Below are 19,450 nucleotides of genomic sequence, written 5' to 3'. Positions count from 1 at the left end.
ATCACAAGAACAGCATGGGGGAAACCGCCCCCATGATCCAGTCACCTCCCACCAGCTCTCTCCCTTGACACGTAGGGAGCACAGTTGGAGATGAGATTTGGGTGAGGACACAAAGCCAAATCATATCAGTGATGTTTTCTCAATCCTGGCATTTGGGGTCCTCTAGCACAATGGCTGGCCCCTCACACAGAGTTCCCAGTCAGCCTTCATTTTCCTTTCTTTTCAATCATGAATGAGCAGCAAAAATTACCAGATGTTTGAGAAAAACCTGCTGCATGAAAGAGAAAAATCACAAGAAGCACGGAAACAAATTTTTCCTGGAGGAAAGAGAGAGTACGTGAAGAGACAAAGAAAGCAATTTGAAAGGTATGTCTTGATTAAAAGAGGATTTGCTAAGCCCAATATTTCAAATTTCTCTTTTGTTTGATACACTGGGATTTTGACACCTTGAAGTAATATACCACGATAAGATTCAGATAAAAGCTATGCTATTCTTACATTCTCATATAACAATTAGGGCCTATAGACACTTAGGAAAGTTGTCATATATCCTCAAGGGTATGTGTATTCTAAAGACTGCTATTATATTCAACTCTAAACTCAGCATTAGATGATCTAGATGAAATAGTTAATTTGCTACATAAGAAAAATTACCAAAAGTGACTCAAGAAGAAGTAAATAAACTGAATAGAATAAATTAAAGTGATGATCAAAGATCTGCATTCCCAGTTTTTCCCAAGTAAAAAATAAAAGAAAAAGGCCCAGGGAGCTTTTCTTGTTAATTCTATAAAATCTTTAAGTAACAACTAATTCTTAAGTTATTTAAATTGTCACAGAATCCATGAAATTACAAAAAAAACTAAGTTAAAATTATATATGAGCAAATTTGAATTCACAAGTCTATTAAAAGAATAATATGTCATATTTAAGTAGATATTAACCCAGGAACACAGGGATGGTTCAAAATTAGGAACATTCTTCTTATAATTCTCTAGATGAACAGATTAGAAGAGATAAAAAAAACAAGCATAAAAGCCATTTGAAGAAATTTGAAACTCATACAAACACTAATTGTAAGAATGCAGGCATGGCTATAATAATGCCAAAGTAGGCTTTAGAACAATGAATATTATCAGAAATAGAAACATTTCCTAAGTGCAGCAATTTATCATGAAACATAATGATCTTAAATGTGTAGATTCTTAGTAGCAGAGCTCAAAATACATGAAGCAAAATCTGGATACACTGAAAAAAAGAAATAGAAAAAAATCTAAAATAATAGTTGTAGATTTAACACTCTTCTCTCATGATTGATAGAAAAAGCAGACAAAAAAATCATTAAGGATATAGAACACTTGAAAAACACTATCAACCAACCTTACCTACAGAACACTGGGCTCAATGATATTCACATTTTTGCAAAGTACACATAAAACATTCATCAAGATAGACAACATTCTGGAACATAAAATAAGTTATAATATATTTAAAGAATTCACATCATACAGTGCATGTTCCCTGTGTATAAGAAAATTGAATTAGAAATAAGTAACAAAAAGCAATCTGAAAGTCCTCAAATATTTGGAAAATCAGGCAACACACTTCTAAATAACCCATGGGTCAAAAAAGAAATTACACATTAAATAAGATTTCAAAATTATTAGGAACTTATAATTAGGAAATCAAAAGGCTTGTCTTTATCAACATGCAAGAGGGAAGTGACTCATCACATACAGGGGCTACTCACTAGCATTAACTCTTAATTTCTTATCCAAAAGCTTGGAGGCCAGAAGGGAGTGGGATGTCATATTCTAAGCACTGAAAGAACCAGGCATGGTGGCTCATGCCTGTAATTCCAGCACTTTGGCAGGCCAAGGCAGGATGATCACTTGAGCCCAAGAGTTTGAGACCAGCCTGGGCAACATAGGGAGACCTCATCTCTACAAAAAAAAAAAAAAAAAAAACTTCAGTTAGCCAGTTTTGGTGGTGATGTGTTCCTGTAATCCCAGCTACTTAGAAAGCTGAGGCAAGGGGATCACTTGAGCCTGGGAGATAGGCTGCACTGAGCTATGATCTCACCACTGCATTCCAGCCTGGGTGACAGAGTGAGACCCCATCTCAAAAACAAAAACAAAAACAATCCCAACAAACAAAAAAAAACCAATGTGCTGGAAGAAATTTTTAAAAATTACTTATGTGAGGTAACGGATATGTTAACTAGCTTGAGTGTGGTAATAATTTCACAATGTATACATATATCAAACATCATGTGTACACCTTAAATATATACAATTTTTATTAGTCAATTACACCTCAATAAAGCTGAAAAAAATGAGAAAGAAACTTTAAAGCAATAATTTTATATATGGCCAGGCAAAGTGGCTCATGCCTGTAATCCTAGCACTTTGGGATGCCAAGGTGGATGAATCACTTGAGTCCAGAAGTTCTACACCAGCCTGGGCAACATGGAAAAACCCTGTCTCTACAAAAAAAAAAATACAAAAAATTAACTGGGCATGATAATCCCAGCTATTCAAGAGGCCGGGGTGGGAGGATCACCTGAGTCTGGCAGGTTGAGGCTGCAGTGAGCCATGATCATACCATTGCATTCCAGCCTGGGCAACAGAATGAGACCCTTTCTCAAAAAAAAAAAAAAAAAAAGAATTTTATATTCAGCAAAACTACCCTTCAAAGACTAAGGAGATATTAAGCTATTAGGACATTCTCAGATAGTAAAAACTTTAGACCATTATCCTCTGACTACCTCTATGAAAGATACTAACATACATTTAAAAGATACTAAAATACATTGAAATTAGATAGAAAAAAGGCAGTTATAAACAAAAAATACATTTATACTGCATCTTACATTTACCTATATAGTTACAGGTAAATAACTTTATTTAACTTTTTCAGAAAAGAACAGCACCAATAAAGGTAACTACATAGGTAACTATGAGACAGTATAAATGTAATTTTTGTTTATAACTGCCTTTTTTTCTATCTAATTTAAAAGACAACTGCATAATACAATAATTATAAATCTAACCTGGCAGGCATACAATGTATGAAAATGTAATTTGCAACAAAAATAGTATAGAGGGTGGGAGGAGCAGACCTATATAGAAGCAAAGCTTTTGTATACTACTGAAATTAAGTTGGTATTAATGAAATTAGATTAATATATATTAAGATGTTAATGGTAATCCCCTGAGCAACTATCAAGAAAATAACTTTAAAATATATAGCAAAAGAAATGATTAAAGAATTAAAATGGTATACTAAAAATATATATATTTAACACAAAAGGAAGCAATAATGGAGAAATTGAGGAACAAAAAAGACATGATCTATAAAAAACAAATAGCAAGATGGCAGATGTGAATCCTATCTTATCAGTTATTACATTAAATGTAAACAGATTAAAGTTTTCAATCAAGAGGTAGAGACTGGTAAATAAGCATAATTGAACTATATACTATATACAATAGATGCATTTCAGAGTCAAAGACACAAATAGGTTGAAAGTAGAGGAATAAAAATAGATATACCATACAAATGATAATGAAAAGAGAACCGGAGCAGCAATCCTAATATCAGATGAAAAAGAATTTAAGACAAAAATTGTTACCAAAGATGAAGAATAATGTTTCATAATGATAAAAAGGTCAGTCAACAAAAAGATATAACAATTATAAATGCCTATGCATCTAACAACAAAGCCACAAAATACATGAAGAAAAAAACTAACAGAACTGAAAGGAGAAATGTGCAATTCAACAATAATAGTTGGAAATTTTAATACTGATATTTTCAATAATTTTATTTCAATAATAAATAGCTAGACAGAATATCAGTAAGGAAACAGAAGTCTTGAACAATGCTATAAACCAACTAGACCTAACAGATATCTAAAGAACATTTCACTTAATCACAGAAAAATATATAATACATTCTCTCAAGTGCACATGAAACATTCCCCAGGAAAGGTCAGGTTAGGCCATAAAACAAGTCTCATTAATTTAAGGGATTAAAAGCATACTAAGTATGTTCTCTGATGACAATGGAATGAAACTGGAAATTCATAGCAGAAGGAAATTGGGGATCACAAATATGTGGAACACGTGTAAAACACAGTTCAAAATAATCAATGGGTCAAAGGAAATCTCAGAAAGGAAATTGGGAAATTCTTTAACTGAAGACAAAAACACAATATATCAAAAGTGTGGAATTCAGTGGAACAGGACTCAGGTAAACCTGTATCTGTAAATGCCTACATTTCATTTTAAAAGATCTGGCTAGGCATGCTGGCTCATGCCTGTAATCCCAGCACTTTGGGAGGCAGAAGCAGGCAGACCACTTGAGCCAGGAGTTGAAGATCAGTCTGGGCAACATAGTGAGACCCCATCTCTACAAAAAAAATTAAAAATTAGCTGCGTGTGGTGGCATGCACCTGTGGTCCCAGCTACTCTAGAGGCTAAGGCAGTAGGATCACTTGAGCCTGAAAGGTTGAGGTTGCAGTGATCCATAATCATGCCACTGCACTCCAGCCTGAGTGACAGAGGGAGATGCTGTCTCAAAATGAAGGGAAGGGAAGGGGAAGGGGAAGGAAAGGAGAAAGAAAGGAAAAAAGGTAACCCATAGAATGGAAGAAAATATTTGCAAATCATGTATCTGATAAAGATTTAGTATCCAGAGTAAAGAACTCTTACAACTCAATAATAAAAATGATGGCCCAATTTTTAAATAGGAATTTAAACAGACAGTTTTACAAAGAAGATATACAAATGGTCAATAAACAAATGAAAGGTGAAAACAATGCTCAACATTATTAGTCAGCAAGAAAATGCGAATAGAAACCAAAACAGGACATCGCTTTGCACCTCATAGGATGAATATAATGAAAAAAAAACTTGGAAAATAACAAGTGTTGGTGAGGATGCAGAGAAATTAGAACCATACATAGCTGGTAGGAATATAAAACAGTGCAGCCACCATGGAAAACAGTTTGATAGCTGCTTAAAAATTAAACATAGAATTACCAAGTGATCCAGGAATTCCTCTCCTAGATGTATGTCCAAAATAATTGAAAAAATGTTTATACAAAAATTGTACAGATATGTTCATAGCAGAGTTATTTCATAATAGTCAAAAAGTAGAAACTCAAATTCCAGCAGCTGATGAATAGATATCCAAAATGTGGTGCAGCCATACAATAAATTTTTATTCAACCATAAAAAGGAATGAAGAACTAATACATACTACTATGACATGAATGATACCAGAAAACATTATACTTAGTGAAAGAAGCCTGACACTAATGGCCACATATGTATGATTTCATTCATATAAATACAGAATAGACAAATCTATAAAGATGGAAAGTAGATTAGTGCTTACCAGGGGATCAGGGAAGGGGATAATAGAGAGTGACTGCAAATGGGTATGAGGTTTCTTTGGGGGATAACAAATATGTCTTGGAATTAGATAGTGGAGATGGTTGCCCAGCTTTGTGAATATATTTAAAACCACTGAAGTGTACCTTTTTAAATGGCTAATTTTATGGCATATAAATTATATCTCAATATTTTAAGTTTTAAAAATGCCATTTACAATAGCATAAGGAATGACTTTAAGGAAATGATGCTCTTTTGATGAATTTATTTTTAGAAAGGATATAGTCTTGCTGATTCAATAAAATTCTGTGCAAAGAGAAAATGAGAAATTATTCAAATCTGATATCCTTGTGGTCCATTTTTAAACAGATGTCCTCCATAACTTGTTATAATTTATTTTTATATTCTACTGCATTTCCCTAAAATGTGAAGGAGAGGATTTGAGTTAACTTTTTTCTTACTAAGGTATCAGTTAGTGATAGATAGATTATTTATAAATAAACACTTCTCTGATTATAAACCAAGTAAATTCATGGCCATCCTTAAGCTATCCAAAGTAATTCAAAATTATATACTGAATATAACCCATATGTCACCAGCCTGACCAGCCTGTGCATACTATCAGAGATTATTCTTACCCAAGTTATTACGATGTGAGCCCCACTGGCCTACTAGCTGGAAGTTGAAAGTATATTCTTTCACTTTCACAGAAAGTATATTCTGCCACTCCCAGTATAATTTCTGGGAGTTTCCTAGTGAGTTGCCACAGCCATGATCAGGAATAATTTCCTCCATATGTTCTACCTGCCCCTCCTCTCATCGCTGTGGTACTGCCTCTTCTGGATTACTCCTTTGGAGACACCGCTCTGCTGAGGATTAATTCACTGGAGAGTCTGCTGATGTCCCCACTTTAACCTTAAAGAGGAAATAAAGTTTCCCTCAATTCCACAGTGTAGAGTAACACTTTTAAAAGACTATGGAAGACTTGAGGAAAAGAAACTCCAACACAGAATGTAACTTTCCCTAGAATTGCTCTTAGAAATAATAAGAAAATTTATGTTCTGGAACTAGCATTATAGTGAAAACATTTACAGTAAGTTGATGTTTACAACATATAAGCAGGTGAAATCTGTGTATGTGACCTGTTTATAAGTTGTATTAGCTTAGCTCTTGTGAACAGTGTGGAAAAGTAAGCCATGAGGAGAGCGATTTAACCAGCTTTAAAGGATGTAAGATGTGCTTTTTAAGTACAGTGTGGATCAAACGAAACTCACTAAGACAGGACTTCAGCAGGCTTTTGTGTATGGACAAGTCAGCATAAATAAAGAATGACAAGGCAGCAGCAAGAGCTTCAAATCCAGAGAAGTGAAGGCATAACATGCATTGATGATAGTGAGCAACTTTCCAAACGCTAGTTAAATCTGCTTATCACAACTGAAATATCGAAGAAAGTCTAGCAGGAAGGAGTTCTTCTCTTTCTGGAACATCAGTGAGAGATAGTTGCCACAGTCACTAGGTCTAGCATTTAGACCTGCAAGGAAGGGCAATAAGCATTAGGCAAGGCTTGAATTTGAATTTTTTCACTAATTAAAGAGTACTTTTTTGTAAAGCAAGATAAGAGTAATCTTTTTGATTTGCAGGTTGAATGAGAACCCTACTTGTCTAAATGAGGAACATCTTTCCTACTATCTAAAATACAAAGATTTCTGGCTGGGTAAGGTTTCTAGTTGACAGTAAAATCCGATGACACCATTTGTTTCCCTACAAGTCTATATTACATATTTCACAACTTTGTCCCTCTCTAGTAGGCACACTGGTAAAAATCTTCAGCTGAAAACTACGTTGGTACCATGTCCAACACATTTTAAACCTTAGTTTTAAAAATTCCCCTGCAGTAGCCGTAAGTATTCCTCTTGAGTCAGTTGTGACCCCCGGTGCATACAATTCATTATTAGTGTCTTCAGGGTAAACTCAATTTTTGGTAAGAGAAAGTAGCTTCAGCTTTGGTGAAAACCGTTTTTGTAATAAGCATGACACACAACAGACAGTAAACTGCCAATCCTCATATTAGGAAAAACATCTTCAAAAGAACATTAAAAGTTATCAGGGCCAGGTACTGTGGCTCACGCCTGTAATCCCAGCACTTTAGGGGGCCACGGCAGATGGATCCCGAGTCCAGGAGTTTGAGACAAGTCTGGGCAACATAGCAAGACCCTGTCTACAAAAAATATAAAAATTAGCCAGGCTTGGTGGCACACATCTGTAGTCCCAGCTACTTGGGAGGCTGAGGTAGGAGGATCCCTTTATCTCAGGAGGTCAAGGCTGCAGTGAGCTGACTGCCCCACTGTATTCCAGCCTGGGTGACAGACCCCATCTCAAAAAAGAAAAGTTACCAGATGTCACGAATAAAAGTTGGTCTTCAAGTGGCCTCATAAGTTACTCTTGCATATAAATTCAGGGAATTCATTGGACCAATAGGTTACATTTTGGTTTCTTTTTTGTTTTGGTTCATCTGTTAACCAGAAGCAGCTGGGGGCCTAATTAGTGCTCCTTTGTAAGAAGACATTTTCCCAAAGAATACTGAATTATCTGTTCAAACTGGTTGTTGATGGTTAATAACGGCTGTTTTTGCTGCCCCAAAAGGGCTTAACACTTCAGGTGGTTAGTTTACTAAAAAAAAAAAAAAAAAAAAAAAAAAAAAAAAAAAAAAGCCTTTGGAGACAAATACGGAAAATGCAAACTAGTTTCTAAATGATCAATTTCCTACATGAAGAGCAGTCAGTTTGCCGGTGTTCTCAGAAAATAACTGGTTGGCTCTGTATCTAAATCAGAACCCAATTTCTATACATGTGTTGACTAAGGTAACAGCCTTTGATGAATTTCTTTCACAACATGGTTTTAGTGAAGCAAATTTCCTAAACCATGAAACATTTTTATATTTTAACAGCATTGTTCTTTCTAGTTCATTTCTTTATGAAATAACATTGCTTTCCATTGTTGTTTCTGAAAAATACAGTATTCTCATAAGTTGTAGCAGCAGTAAAAAAAAAAAAATTGTTATATAATTGGTTGAGGCAGATTTAACTGATTTTTTTAAACCAATTTGTAGGTTACTGCTTCCAATATTGCAGTTCTAAAAAGCTGTATTTATACTCATGTCCTAAAGGAGAATATGTGGTAATAAAGTATATTTGTTAAGTAACTAAATAATTGAAATAGGCTTGGTTTTAAGAGTTCCAGTATATAGTAGTCACAATTTGAAGCCTAAATAATGACAGTATCTCTTGGAGTTCCAATAATTGATGTCACAAAATAGTGAATAAGCATGCCAGTGTGCAAGGGTAATGTAAGGACTGTTAGCCTATCTAAATATTCAAAATTACTTTAAAACTTCAATATGGTTTCTGATTTTTAAGAATTCAGAAGTGTTCTGTAATGGATTCAGATGTTTCATTTGTAGTATAATGAAATGTTTACAGAAAGATAACTTTTTCATTAAAATATTTTTAGAAAAAAAAAGAAATAATAAGGGAAAATCTGACTTTGAATCCATGCATGCCTCCTACCAGGGCTCAGTGAAGAAAAAGCCTCTCCACTCACACGAGTGGAATCTCCATGTAAGCCCATGTTCCTGAGTTTATGTCCAATACCCCTTTACTTTTTTTTTTTAAAGGAGAAAATTCTCCCTTCTCCAGTTCAAGTAAGTAAATATTTCCTTCAGAAAAACCCAGCTTACTCCACCATACCATTTTCACAGTCACTTACTTTGTTAGTTAATAATTCAGCCAAGAAACGATGAGGATCTAAACTAAGGCAGTAGCAGCAAGAATGACGAAAAGAGAAGATAATTCAAAGCTACAATTAGCAAAGGGAAGTGACTCGTTAGATATGGGGATTGAGATAAAAGATAATAAGATAGAGCAGGCCAGGAGCTAAGAATAATATAGTCTGTTTCAACCAGAGAGTTTGGGTATTAAGAAATTTTGGCCATAAAGTCAAAATAGGGATGAAGTAAAAGCATCATATGTTCAAATAAGCCATGGCAGTTGGGACCACCCACTCATAGATGTGTCCTGCTGGCAGGGCTGTACAGTAGGAGCTCTTAGAAAAAATGACAACTAGCCAGGCGCGGTGGCTCACACCTGTAATCCCAGCACTTTGGGAGGCCAAGACAAGCAGATCACAAGGTCAGGAGTTCAAGACAGCCTGGCCAACATGGTGAAACCCCATCTCCACTAAAATACAAAAATTAGCTGGGTGTGGTGGCATGCGCCTGTAGTCCCAGCTACTTGGGAGGATGAGACAGAAGAATTGCTTGAATGTGGGAGGCAGGGATTGCAGTGAGCCGAGATCGCGCCACTGCACTCCAGCCAGGCAACAGAGTGAGACTCTGTCTCAAAAAAAAAAAAAAAAAGAAAAAAAGAAAAAATGGCAACTAACCTAGATAAACCAAGTTGTGGACTGTGGAATTAAGTAGCTCCTAATGAAGAATGTTTTCTAGTAACAGATATGTGGCTAAGTGATATATCAAGGAAATGAACCCAACTCAAAGTAAGGGCTACGTGAAATTGTGCAGTGCTAACTATTGGAACTTCAGGGAACTTAGCCAGGATGTCAGGGACCTAGTAAATATGTTTTTGCCAAACACTGGGCAAGGCCCAGGGAAAATTTGGATTCCCTGGGCCTGTGGTTAGTGAGTGTTTTCCTACCTGAGGCGATTGGGCATAGTGGGAGAATGGAGAGGAAATCTCAGGTGTTCTTAACCCAGCCTGGAGAGCAGTGGCAAGATCTCGGCTCACTGAAACCTCTGCCTCCCAGGTTTAAGCAATTCTCCTGCCTCAGCCTCCCAAGTAGCTGGTATTACAGGCGTGCGCCACCATGCCTGGCTAATTTTTTTTGTATTTTTAGTAGAGACAGGGTTTCACCATACTGACCAGGCTGGTCTTGAACTCCTGACCTCGTGATCCACCTGCCTCAGCCTCCCAAAGTGCTGGGATTACAGGCGTGAGCCACCACACCCGGCCCCAACATGTCTTTCTAGCTATTGTGGTTAATTTATTATAAACTACATTCTAGTTTATTGAAAACAAATGATTGAGTTCTTTTTCTTTCTTTCTTTCTTTTTTTGAGACAGAGTCTCGCTCTGTCACCCAGGTTGGAGTACAGTGCTGTGATCTCAGCTCACTGCAACCTCCACCTCCCAGGTTCAAGTGATTCTCCTGCCTCAGCCTCCCGAGTAGCTGGGATTACAGGCATGTGCCATCACAATCTGGCTAATTTTTGTATTTTTAGTAGAGACGAGGTTTCACCATGTTGGCCAGGCTGGTCTTGAACCCCAGACCTCAGGTGACCCGCTCGCCTGCTGAGGCTGCTTCCAAAATGCTGGGATTATAGGCGTGAGCCACCACGCCCAGCCAATTCAGTTCTTTATTCCATGTTTGCCTTCATTGTCTTCACCTTCAATAAGTCCACCACCTATAAGCCCATCACTACTCTGCTACCTGATAGATTTCTTTCAGTGGGGTTCAGGTTACTGTTTCACTGTCCTTTAATTTGCACGTACAGAACTCCTTTGTTTTTAAATAATCCAGGTCATCTCAATTCGGGGATATGTCCAAGAATAAAGAAATGCTTGAACTATGTTTTTAAAACAATCGGATTTTTATAGTTTCTATAGAATTATTATTATTATTATTATTATTATTTTGGCAGAGTCTTGCTCTATCGCCCAGGCTGAAGTGCAGTGGCACGATCTCAGCTCACTCCAACCTGCGCCTCCCAGGTTCAAGCAATTCTGGTGCCTCAGCCTCCCAAGTAGCTGGGACTACAGGCACACACCACCATGCCCAGCTAATTTCTGTATTTTTTAGTAGAGACAGGGTTTTGCCATGTTGGCCCAGCTGGTCTCGAACTTCTGGCCTCAAGTGATCCACCCACCACGGCTTCCCAAAGTGCTGGGACTACAGGCGTGAGCCACTGCTCCCAGCCTAGAATCACTATTTTTAACAATTAATGTCTTTGTTTTTGAAGGTGTCACTCTTACCTCTAGGCTGAGGACTGCCAAATTTGTATTTTCCATACTAAATTCCAGCCCATACCCTGTACCATAATTCCAGTTGCCTGTTGAGCTCTCTTTGGATGTCTAATTGTCACAATACCAAGTTATGAAAATGACATTTGATCCCCATAGAGTTCTCAGTGCCAGACCCTCTTGTGGCCTTTCTGGGTCTCACTTGTCACTGAGAATCATAACAGCATTGCTGGTGCCCTCATTTCAGCAAACCCATCATTAAAGCACTCCTTCAGCTTTTGCTTGAAGTTCTTCTCTCCACAGGGCTTAAACAGAAATCCAAAATACCAAGCTCTCCTCTCCATCTCCCATCACATCCAGTCACCACTATCATGAAATTAACCCCCATGACAGTTTATCCCACGGGTCTACTTATAAATCGGATTAGGTTTACAGTAATATCATCAGCAAACCAGTTTCTCTCTCTCTCTCTTTCTCTCCTCCAACATTATTAACTATATTTAAAACGACACATAGCCATATCCATTCCATTTATAGCACATAATATAAGAGTTCCCAAGGAAAATTCTATTCATGAGGCCAGAGATCTCTAACTACTGTGTAAATAATGTTTCTACTCATTGGAAGTAGATTGGATGACTATTGCATATCTAAGCATGGCATACAAGGTTTCCTATGTCCATTCCCAGAAGATGAGTGATATTTTTGCAACAGGGGAAAACAACATGTAATTTCTACACATTCTTTATTGAATGTCTTTAATTGTATGTAGTCAGATCTTGCTTATTTTTTATTTCGCTATAAAGAACAGGAAGATTTTGGAGTTTACTCATGGTTGACTAAATGATTTTTCACACTACCCTACCAACAAAGGAAAACTGCCAAAAAATGAATAATATTTAAAACACTGACACAGATAGATCAAAGAGCTAACAAGATTGTGAAAATAACTTTTCTGAGGTATCAACAATGTCAGAAATCCAAAGAGGCTACCCAAATATTGACCCTTTTACTCTGATGACATTTGCCAATTTTGGATAAAGTAGCTGAGACACTAAAGAATACATTTTTGACAGGCTCGTGCAGCTAGGGTGACAAAATTGAGTGAGTCCCGGCCCCCCAATGATGAGGGCTCTAGTAAACCCTCCATTTTTGCATTGGCATCCCAAAGAGCTGTACCTGGGAGAACCAGGAACGGAATTCCAGATTTAAGTCATCTGAGTGGTCCAGAAAATGCCAGATTAATGATAACCCAAAGGTTAGTGTTTGTAGACACTTAAAGAAAAAAAAATCCTCTTTGGAAGAAGGTAACATCTTACAAGTTCTCAAATAATTTCTACAAATAATTTTTCAAGTATGTCCGGCAGAAGATCCAGTATAAGCAGATACAAAGGAAGGCAAGAGAACATGAACAAGAATAAGTAAAAATAACAAACAAGAGAAACAGAGCCATAAAGGTTTCAGAGTTTGAATTAATCAGATGTAAATTTAAAACAGCTATACTTTTTTATTGAACGTTTGTCAGTGAGCTAGAAACTATATGCAGTAATTGTAAAATTAAACAAATATGTTTTCAAATAAAAACTGTGGCAATCAATAGATTGATCAATAGATCAATAGATCTTTTAGTGAAGACTAAAAGAAATACTAAAAGTATTTCTTCAGGTGGAAGGAATATAATCATGAAAGAGATGAAAATGTAGGTATAAAACAAAAGAAATAAAAAGCAACAGAAAAGATAAATATCTAGATAAATCTTAATGAATATTTATTATATAAAGTAAAAATAAAGTTTCTAGTATTTAAAATATATGTAGAATTAAAATAGATGACAACAATAACACAAAAGGCAGAAAGGGGAAAAGCCTTTTAGGAGATGGAAAAAGTACTAATTTATATTACATTTTCATAAGTTAAAGATTCATGCTGGTTATCAAGGTTAACCACTAGAAGAAGACTGTCAAAGAATGCATAAACAACAAATAATAGAGATGCAGGAACGGAATTTTAAAAATGAAAGCTTGACATCCAAAAGAAGGCAAGAAAAAAGGGCAAAGAGAACATGAAATAAGGTTAAAGAGAAAACAAATAAGATGCCATAAATTAGATCAAATATAAATGAACTAAACAGTCAAATTAAAAGGCTAAAATTGTCAAATTGGATTTTTTTAACTCCAAAGGTATAAAAGTAATTAAATATAAAGGAATAGGGTAGAAAGTGAAATGACGTGAAAAGACACAGCACACAAAGGCTAACCAAAAGAAAATTGCTGTAGACATATTAATGTCAGGAAAGAAAACTTTAAGCAAAAAGTATTAGCGGAGATTTTAAAAAATATTTCATAAAAATAAAAGAGCAATCCAACCAGGAATATATAATAATTCTGAATTTCTATGTAAGCTAACATAGCTTCAAACCACAAAAAGCAAAAAGCAAAAGAACCAAAAGCTGAAATAGAAAAATCCACAATTATAGTAAAATATTTTAACAAACCTCTCTTATAGTCTGACACAACAAACAGATAATCAGCAATATATAGCAGATTTGTATCACATTATTAGTAAACAGCCTAATGATATATATTAAACAATGGTAGATGACATATCCTTTTCAATTACATATAAAATATTTATTAATGTGATCATATGCTGAACCATAAATCAGATCTCAAGACATTTCAAAAAATGAAATAATATAGAATATGTTTTCAAACCACATTGTAATTAAGCTAGAAGTCAATTCAAAAGTAAAGTAATATAAAATCTCCATAAGTTTGATAATGAATAAATGTACTTTACAACCAATGTGGATCAAAGAAAAATAAATCTCAATAAAAATCTGAAAATATTAGGAATTGTACAATAATGAAAACACTACATAAGAAACCAAAATTGTGAGATACAACCAAAGCAATCTTTAGAGGGAGTTTACAGAATTTGCATACATCAGAATTTATAACATTTGCATACATCAGAAAAGAGGAAAGGCTAGAAATTAACCAGTTAAACATCTCAAGAAGTTTGAATATGAAGAGCAAAATAAACAAAATAAATCAAAGGAAGGAAATGGTAAAAATATGAACAGATGGCTGGGTGTGGTGACTCACGTCTGTAATCTCAGCACTTTGGGAGGCCGAGGTGGGTGGATCATCTGAGGTCAGAAGTTCAAGACCAGCCTGGCCAACATGGTGAAACCCCATCTCTACTAAAATTACAAAAATTAGCCAGGTGTAGTGGCACATGCCTGTAGTCCCAGCTACTCGGGAGGTTGAGGCAGGAGAATCGCTTGAACCCAGGAGGCAAAGGTTGCAGTGAGCCGAGATCACGCCACTGCACTCCAGCCTGGGCAACAGAGCAAGACTCCGTCTCAAAAAAAAAAAAAAAAAGTCTCACCTCTTAATACTGCCACTCTAAGAAAAATCTTTGCAATCTATAAATCTGACAAAGGACTAATATCCAGAATCTACAAGGAACTAAAGCAGATCAGTAAGAAAAAAGAAACAAACAATCCCATCAAAAAGTGGGCTAAGGACATCAATAGACAATTCTCAAAAGAAGATACAAAAACATATGAAAAAAATGGTCAGTATCACTAATTATCAGAGAAACACAAATCAAAACCACAATGCAATACCACCTCACTCCTGCACTAATGGCCATGATCAAAAAATCACAAAATAGTAAAAGCTGGCATGGATGCAGTGAAAAGGGAACACTTTTGAAAAGGGAACACTTTTACACTGCTGGTGAGAATGTAAACTAGTACAACCACTACGGAAAACAGTGTGGAGATTCCTTAAAGAACTAAAAGTAGATCTACCATTTGATCCAGGAATCCCACTACTGGCTGTCTACCCAGAGGAAAAGAAGTCATTATGCGAAAAACATATCTGCATATGCATGTTTATAGCAGCACAATTCGCAATAGCAAAAACATGGAATCAGCCCAAATGCCCATCAATCAACGAGTGGATAAAGAAAATGTGGTATATATATGTATACCATGGAATACTACTCAGCCATAAAAAGGAATGAAATAATGGCATTTGCTGCAACCTGGATGGAATTTAACATCATTATTCTAAGTGAAGTAACGCGCAATGGAAAACTAAATATTATATGTTCTCACTCATAAGTGGGAGCTAAGCTATGAGGACACAAAGACATAAGAATGATGCAGTGGACTTTGGAAACTCAGAGAAAAGGGTGGGAGCAGGGTGAAGGATAAAAGACTACACATTGGGTACAGTGTACACTGCTTGGGTGATGGGTGCACCAAAATGTCAGAAATCACCACGAAAGAACTTATCATGTAACCAAACACCACCTGTTTTCCAAAAACCTACTGAAACAAAAATAAATAAATAAAATTTTTTTTAAAAATCAACTAGAGTTTTGGAGGGGACAAATATTCAAACTATAGCATTCTGCCTCTGGTCCCCCCAAATTCATGTCCTTCTTACTTACAAATATATTCATTTCAACCCCATAGCCCCAAAGTCTTGCCTCATTTTAGCACCAACTCAGAAGTCTTTTTCATACAACTTGTTTTCTTTTCCTTTCCAATTTAAAAGCATGTACTTAACATTATATCTTAGACAATGTGATAGTCATACAGTCTTTGTGTGAGAGAGGAAGGAGGGAAGTTAATCTATAATAAAGATCAACGGTTAAGAGAAAAGGGGCCTTCCTTGGCGCTCTTCAGTCGTTTACAATATTTTACCAATGTGGGTGAGGAAGAAGGCTAATCTAATCAGAAAATTAAGGTTACAGCTACCTAGATTACTGCTGCCTGTCATGTGAACAGGGTCCCATAACTACATTCCCTTAAGGCTCAAATATTTTAAAGTTCCAACTGTTTAGATTTTGAATTACTTATTTTCACAAAACCATAGGAGCAATTCATATCTAGATATTGTCTGGCATTGAATTTTATCAGGAAGAGGGAACATGACTTTTAAGTCACCTTTGTTGACTTAAAATTTCCAGCTCATTAAAATCAAATAGTCAGTGTATAACCTAATCCAGAGATGGGAGGCAGACCCAGTTGAAGCAGTCCCTGAAATGTTATAATGCAGTAGTTCACAACCCAAAGCATATCCCAGCTACCTGGGGGCTTTGACAAACTACGTAAGCCTTTCCCTTTGCCTTTGAGAGTCGCAGATATAGGGAGCCACTATTGTCACAGAAGAATGCCACATCCTTAGGTGTCTTATTTGTGCATTGTAGTGGAAATAAAAGATCAGAACCACTTTTTTCCCAGATACTTCTGGACCTTATCACACAAACTAAGTTAATGTACATGCATTAATTTTCTATTGCTGTTTAATAAGTTACTATAAATGTATTGCCATGCAACAACGTCTATTATCTCATAGTTTATGTAGGTCAGAAGTCTGGGCACAATGTATCTGGATTTTCTGCTCAGGATCTCACAAGGCTTAAATCAAGATGTCAGCCAGGGCTGCGCTCTCATCTGGAGCTTGGGACCTCTTCTAGGTTCATTCAAGTTGTTGGCGGAATTCAGCCATTGCAGTTATAGAGCTGAAGTTTCCTTTTTTTTACTGGCTGTCAACTCCTAGAGGCCACTCTCAGGTCCTAGCCACATGGCCCTCTCACAACATGACAGCTTCCTTCTTCAAAGCAAGCCAGAAAAATCACACTACAGTCTGCTATGATGGTGTCTTATATAAAGTAATGTAACCACAAGAGTGAATGTCTCATCACCTTTACCAAATTATGTCATCTAATCTAGGGAGTGACTGAAATTGCCATTGCAAAATTATAACTGAGACAGTGAAAGAGATCTGACCTAACCAACTGCACCTTGCCTCTAACCTCCAAGCTGTCTTTGTTCATTTCTGGGCACAGACCAAACTACCTTTGGGAGGAACTTAGTTTATAGTTTAAAACAATGATAACAGCTCTTTTCCAAAATAAACCTCCTTCTTGCCTGGGGACTAGACTGCCTTTGTAAGACTAAAAGTTAGCCACAAGATTAGAAATTATTGTTTAGGAGTCATGCAGCTGCAGGCTACAAGATTCTGACTCTCCCCAAATTGCTCTGAGGGATAACATCACTATTATAAAACCTAAGACCAGAGTTTGAGATATTTTGCAGACCCTGTACTTGATGGATCAGCTGGCACCACCCAGATGGATGAACTGGCTCATCTGATCTTGTGGCCCCCAAGCAAGAACTGGCTCAGCTTTGACTCCCTATGATTTCATCTCTGACCTGACCAGTCAGCACTCCTGACTCACTGGCACCCCTACCCACCCACCAAATTATCCTTAAAAACTCAGGTCCTCGAATGCTCAGGGAGACTGATTTGAGTAATAATGAAACTCTGGTCTCCCACATAGCTGGCTCTGTGTCATTACTCTTTCTGTATTGTAATTCCCCTGTCTAGATAAGTCGGCTATCTAGGCAGCAGGAAAGGTGAACCTGGAGGGCAGTTACATGACTATCTCACCGTCTTCATAGTTCCAGTCCACACCCAAGGGGGTGAAAATCATTTAAGTGGTGTACACCAGGATAGGTGGAATTCTTGGGGTCTATCTTAGAATTTGGCCTATGTTGAGGCTTAAGCAACTCCACCTTGGATGCTATTTTGTCATATTAATTTCTGATTAACCCTGGTTCCAGAAATGCCTTTAAGATTTTTATTTTATCTTCTTTTCCATGTGTAAGAGAAAATACTTACCATAAATCCTGCCCTTAAGCAAATTACAGGCTATGACACACACAACATTCTTGCCTTCTTCTGAGGTGTCAACTCCAATTGTCTCACACATTCCTTCTGAAGCAAGTTTATCTCTTCCCTATGGTATATACACCCTGTGTCTAAAGGATAACGGTCCAAGGATCCACTGTCTTGCAACCACCTAAGACATGGCTTCTGGCTTCTGTTTGTAATTCTCCTTTTTTTTTTTTTTTTTTTTTTGAGATGGGGTCTCACTCTGTCACCTGGAGTGCAGTGGTGCAATCTTAGCTCACTGCAACCTCTGCCTCCTGGGGTCAAGCAATACTCCCACCTCAGCCTCCTAAGGGGTTGGAACCTAAAGGGATGGAACCATAGCCTCCCAAAGTGCTGAGATTACAGGTGTGAGTCACACCGCTCCCAGCCATAAGTCCCTGTTTAATGTTTCTTTCTGAAAAAAAATGGATTTGTCAGCCTATTTCTTCAGCCTCTCAGTTACCTTGGCCTTTGTGAGTAGGTTTGCATAGGTTACCCACCAAAGAACAGCCTACCATAGTGTAGATGAGGAAGGGAGGGAAAATAAGGAAATGGGAAAAACATTGAATGGGCAGAGAGTGACCGAAGAAGGGAATGACATAGCTTGAAGAGTGGTGGCAAGAAGAAAAAGAGCTGAGTAAACAGAATTGGGAGACAATTGGGAGACTGAATTTTGTCTGGCAATGGATTTTGTGTGAGACAGACATTAAGAAAGATCCAGTAAGGGCCAAGTGTGGTGTAATCCCAGGTGCCTGTAATCCCAGCACTTTGGGAGGTCAAGGTGGGCAGATCACCTGAGGTCAGGAGTTCTAGACTAGCCTGGCCAACATGGCGAAACCCTGTCTCTACTAAAAATACAAAAATTAGCTGGGCTCAGTTGCGGGTGCCTGTAATCCCAGCTATTTGGGAGACTGAGGCAGGAGAATCACTTGAACCCAGGAAGTGAATGTTGCAGTGAGCCGAGATTGTACCACTGCACTCCAGTCTGGGCAACAGAGCGAGACTCCATCTCAAAAAAAAAAAAAAAAGAAAGATGCAGTAAAGAAAGATGAACATAAGGAAATTCTGACTATTAAGAACTTATTCCCTCGTGATATTTCCTTTAGAGACTGCCATAAAACAGTGGTCCCCAACCTTTTTGGCACCAACACCAGAGACCAGTTTTGTGGAATACAATTTTTCCACAGACCGGAGGGAGGGAGGATGGTTTCAGGATGATGCAACTGCATTATATTTATTGTGCACTTTATTTCTATCATTGTTACATTGTAAAATGTAATGAA

The sequence above is a fragment of the Pan troglodytes genome, chromosome 2 (genome assembly GCF_028858775.2).
Source record: "Pan troglodytes isolate AG18354 chromosome 2, NHGRI_mPanTro3-v2.0_pri, whole genome shotgun sequence".
Classification (NCBI taxonomy): Eukaryota; Metazoa; Chordata; class Mammalia; order Primates; family Hominidae; genus Pan; species Pan troglodytes.
The sequence above is the reverse complement of the archived record's forward strand: the minus strand, read 5'-3'. Positions refer to the sequence as shown.